The sequence below is a fragment of the Oncorhynchus gorbuscha genome, linkage group LG12 (genome assembly GCF_021184085.1).
Source record: "Oncorhynchus gorbuscha isolate QuinsamMale2020 ecotype Even-year linkage group LG12, OgorEven_v1.0, whole genome shotgun sequence".
In the NCBI taxonomy this organism is placed as follows: Eukaryota; Metazoa; Chordata; class Actinopteri; order Salmoniformes; family Salmonidae; genus Oncorhynchus; species Oncorhynchus gorbuscha.
Genome location: NC_060184.1, coordinates 76,542,364 through 76,547,952, shown reverse-complemented (window position 1 = coordinate 76,547,952; position 5,589 = coordinate 76,542,364).

The following is a 5,589-nucleotide window of genomic DNA, read 5'->3' as shown; positions in this document are numbered from 1 at the left end:
GGGCCGTGACTCAAACCGAATGGGCTTGTCTCCTTTGAAGGTCTTCTCCCTGTACGAAGTAGGGAAGGGAAGTGGACTCACGATGATCTCGGTGATGTTGGGCTGGGACTGGTTCCCGAACTGCACCACCACCCTGGCCTGGCGCATGGGCTTGGCCTGGCCCCGATCCAGGGCCCTCAGTGCCTCGTGCTTGCGGGGCAGGTGGAGCTCCATCAGCAGAATGCTATTCTTCTTCAGGGACTTGCCCCGGGCCGCTGTCAGTCCCAACTCTGGCTTACCTTGCAGGTAGTCCCGGACGTCGCGCATCTCATTGGGGGTCAGGTCGGCGAACATTGATGCCCCGTGGTGAGCCCACTCCCGACCACGGTCACCTTCACACACATCCAGAGCGAGCAGCAGCACCAGCAGCAGACAGAAGCACCTCATGGCCATGTCTACTGAGACACAACTGGGAGAGAGAACAGACAGCCAGTGCAGAATGTGTTCTCAACCCTGTTGTTTTTCCTATTCGACCCTTGTACATGAGCTATTAAGCTATGTCTGACGCTTATCTAATAAAAGCCCTTGAGTAAACCCTCTACTGATCTTATAGCATCCCTTCTCTGTTTCATCCAGTGCTTCCTGCGCTGAAAAGAAAAACATACTTTACAGCATATCTGGCATCCAGATACAGACACATTCCCCCACCCCCGTTCTCTCCACATCTGGCAACGCAACCTTCCTCCTCCACCTCCTCCTCCTCCTCCTCCTCCTCCTCCTCCTCCTCCCCAGGTGAATCTGGGATTTATGTTTTACAGTTGCCTCTTTCAAACAGTTAGATGTTATAACATGCTCCTGTAACCCTATTTATGCAATATTGTGATATGCTGTGATGAGGCTGAACTTGAACAAGCACGCAAATCAGTGCGCTGTAGCCAATGGCAACAAAGAAACTGACCTACTTGAGGTATGTACTTCAAATGTTGAAGGGCACAGAGTGAAACAATGTTGCTTTATCCAGAACCAGAATGGGCCAAGCAGTTGAATCCTTCCCTTTGCAGTCCCCATAGAAGATACCTATAGTATGAAGAGGGCTCAATGAACATATGTTTATATATAACCTTCCGCTTGGCAGCAATGGAATGTGATTGGTCAACAAGGGATTGTAAAAGTGTTGAAATCTTAGGAGTACTGTATAAATAATTTATTCCACTGGTCTGCGTGTGAAGAGGCTCCCAGGCAAAATTAGAATCAAGTGGTTTTGAACTGATTCCATTTGTGTGGAATGCTGATGTCAATTTACTGTACCTAATAAGTCAAATATTTATCTTGGCAAAGGATAGTGGTTCATTACACACGAGTAATGTTCCCCTAATATGCAGGAGGTCTGAGATACTCTACTGCTCACAGAGAGTCTGAATGAATGAATGTAACACTTTCACTGTATGATCATTAAGGATTATTCAAACCACAATTGGTATAATGAACTCCCATTGAGTCTCTTTATTTCACTGTTTCAAAGAGGAAATTACGTGATATTACAAATCTCTTGGATGCATACAACAGTGTGACAGTTTAAATTTTATTTGCTGTTCGCTCTACCTAGTAATTTGATTTGCTGTTCGCTCTACCTAGTAATTTGATTTGCTGGACTATTATTTACTAGACTGTTCGCTCTACCTAGTAATTTGATTTGCTGTTCACTCTACCTAGTAATTTGATTTGCTGTTCACTCTACCTAGTAATTTGATTTGCTGGACTATTATTTACTAGACTGTTCGCTCTACCTAGTAATTTGATTTGCTGTTCACTCTACCTAGTAATTTGATTTGCTGTTCGCTCTACCTAGTTATTTTATTTACTGTTCGCTCTCCGTAGTTATTTTATTTACTGTTCGCTCTACCTAGTTATTTTATTTACTGTTCGCTCTACCTAGTTATTTTATTTACTGTTCGCTCTACCTAGTTATTTTATTTACTGTTCGCTCTACCTAGTAATTTGATTTGCTGTTCACTCTACCTAGTAATTTGATTTGCTGGACTATTATTTACTAGACTGTTCGCTCTACCTAGTAATTTGATTTGCTGTTCGCTCTACCTAGTTATTTTATTTACTGTTCGCTCTACCTAGTTATTTTATTTACTGTTCGCTCTACCTAGTAATTTTATTTACTGTTCGCTCTACCTAGTTATTTTATTTACTGTTCGCTCTACCTAGTTATTTTATTTACTGTTCGCTCTACCTAGTTATTTTCTTTACCCTTCCCTCTACTTCGTTATTTTATTTACTGTTCGCTCTACCTAGTTATTTTATTTGCTGTTCGCTCTACCTAGTTATTTTATTTGCTGTTCGCTCTACCTAGTTATTTTATTTACTGTTCACTCTACCTAGTTATTTTATTTACTGTTCGCTCTCCGTAGTTATTTTATTTACTGTTCGCTCTACCTAGTTATTTTATTTACTGTTCGCTCTACCTAGTTATTTTATTTACTGTTCGCTCTACCTAGTTATTTTATTTACTGTTCGCTCTACCTAGTTATTTTATTTGCTGTTCGCTCTACCTAGTTATTTTATTTACTGTTCGCTCTACCTAGTTATTTTATTTGCTGTTCGCTCTACCTAGTTATTTTATTTACTGTTCGCTCTACCTAGTTATTTTATTTACTGTTCGCTCTACCTAGTTATTTTATTTGCTGTTCGCTCTACCTAGTTATTTTATTTACTGTTCGCTCTACCTAGTTATTTTATTTACTGTTCGTTCTACCTAGTTATTTTATTCACTGTTCGCTCTACCTAGTTATTTTATTTACTGTTCGCTCTACCTAGTTATTTTATTTACTGTTCGCTCTACCTAGTTATTTTATTTACTGTTCGCTCTACCTAGTTATTTTATTTACTGTTCGCTCTACCTAGTTATTTTATTTACTGTTCGCTCTACCTAGTTATTTTATTTACTGTTCGCTCTACCTAGTTATTTTATTTACTGTTCGCTCTACCTAGTTATTTTATTTACTGTTCGCTCTACCTAGTTATTTTATTTACTGTTCGCTCTACCTAGTTATTTTATTTGCTGTTCGCTCTACCTAGTTATTTTATTTACTGTTCGCTCTACCTAGTTATTTTATTTACTGTTCGCTCTACCTAGTTATTTTATTTACTGTTCGCTCTACCTAGTTATTTTATTTACTGTTCGCTCTACCTAGTTATTTTATTTACTGTTCGCTCTACCTAGTTATTTTATTTACTGTTCGCTCTACCTAGTTATTTTATTTACTGTTCGCTCTACCTAGTAATTTGATTTGCTGTTCACTCTACCTAGTAATTTTATTTACTGTTCGCTCTACCTAGTAATTTGATTTGCTGTTCGCTCTACCTAGTTATTTTATTTACTGTTCGCTCTACCTAGTTATTTTATTTACTGTTCGCTCTACCTAGTAATTTTATTTACTGTTCACTCTACCTAGTAATTTGATTTGCTGTTCACTCTACCTAGTAATTTGATTTGCTGGACTATTATTTACTAGACTGTTCGCTCTACCTAGTAATTTTATTTGCTGTTCGCTCTACCTAGTTATTTTATTTACTGTTCGCTCTCCGTAGTTATTTTATTTACTGTTCGCTCTACCTAGTTATTTTATTTACTGTTCGCTCTCCGTAGTTATTTTATTTACTGTTCGCTCTACCTAGTAATTTGATTTGCTGTTCACTCTACCTAGTAATTTGATTTGCTGTTCACTCTACCTAGTAATTTGATTTGCTGGACTATTATTTACTAGACTGTTCGCTCTACCTAGTAATTTTATTTGCTGTTCGCTCTACCTAGTTATTTTATTTACTGTTCGCTCTCCGTAGTTATTTTATTTACTGTTCGCTCTACCTAGTTATTTTATTTACTGTTCGCTCTCCGTAGTTATTTTATTTACTGTTCGCTCTACCTAGTAATTTGATTTGCTGTTCACTCTACCTAGTAATTTGATTTGCTGTTCACTCTACCTAGTAATTTTATTTACTGTTCGCTCTACCTAGTAATTTGATTTGCTGTTCGCTCTACCTAGTAATTTGATTTGCTGTTCGCTCTACCTAGTTATTTTATTTACTGTTCGCTCTACCTAGTTATTTTCTTTACTGTTCGCTCTACCTAGTTATTTTATTTACTGTTCGCTCTACCTAGTTATTTTATTTACTGTTCGCTCTACCTAGTTATTTTATTTACTGTTCGCTCTACCTAGTTATTTTATTTACTGTTCGCTCTACCTAGTAATTTTATTTACTGTTCGCTCTACCTAGTTATTTTATTTACTGTTCGCTCTACCTAGTAATTTTATTTACTGTTCGCTCTACCTAGTTATTTTATTTACTGTTCGCTCTACCTAGTTATTTTCTTTACTGTTCGCTCTACCTAGTTATTTTATTTGCTGTTCGCTCTACCTAGTAATTTGATTTACTGTTCGCTCTACCTAGTTATTTTCTTTACTGTTCGCTCTACCTAGTTATTTTATTTGCTGTTCGCTCTACCTAGTAATTTTATTTACTGTTCGCTCTACCTAGTTATTTTATATACTGTTTGCTCTACCTAGTTATTTTATTTACTGTTCGCTCTACCTATTTATTTTATTTACTGTTTGCTCTACCTAGTTATTTTATTTACTGTTCGCTCTACCTATTTATTTTATTTACTGTTCGCTCTACCTAGTTATTTTATTTACTGTTTGCTCTACCTAGTTATTTTCTTTACCCTTCCCTCTACTTCGTTATTTTATTTTATTTTCCCTCTGCCTAGTTATTTTATTTGCTTTTCCCTCTGCCTAGTTATTTTATTTTATTTTCCCTCTGCCTAGTTATTTTATTTTATTTTCCCTCTGCCTAGTTATTTTATTTGCTTTTCCCTCTGCCTAGTTATTTTATTTTATTTTCCCTCTGCCTAGTTATTTTATTTGCTTTTCCCTCTGCCTAGTTATTTTATTTTATTTTCCCTCTACCTAGTTATTTTCTTTACCCTTCCCTCTACTTCGTTATTTTATTTTATTTTCCCTCTACTTCGTTATTTTATTTTATTTTCCCTCTGCCTAGTTATTTTATTTGCTTTTCCCTCTGCCTAGTGCTTGGCAAGTTTCACACAATGTTTGTATAATATTCTTAAATGACCATGCAAAATATTGCGTGATGTTGGTGAAAACAGCCTGTTATAACAAATACAAAACATCCTGTATCTTCTAGAAACACCATCCAGGGGTGCATACGGCTGTTGTGGAACTCAGCACATTGTGTTGTCTCTGTTCTCATACAAAACCTGTGAACATCATATGAAATCCTCAATGTCATTTATTTATTTTTTATTTTACCATTATTTAACCAGGCAAGTCAACAAATCCTTATTTTCAATGGCGGCCTAGGAACAGTGGGTTGACTGCCTGTTCAGGGGCAGAACGACAGATTTGTACATTGTCAGCTCGGGGGTTTGAACTTGCAACCTTCCGGTTACTAGTCCAACACTCTAACCACTAGGATACCTGCCGCCTCAGGTCTATTAAGGAAAATACAAGATAATTAGTGTCTATACCTACTATATCTATATCTACACTTGCATTGCTTGCTGTTTGGAGTTTTAGG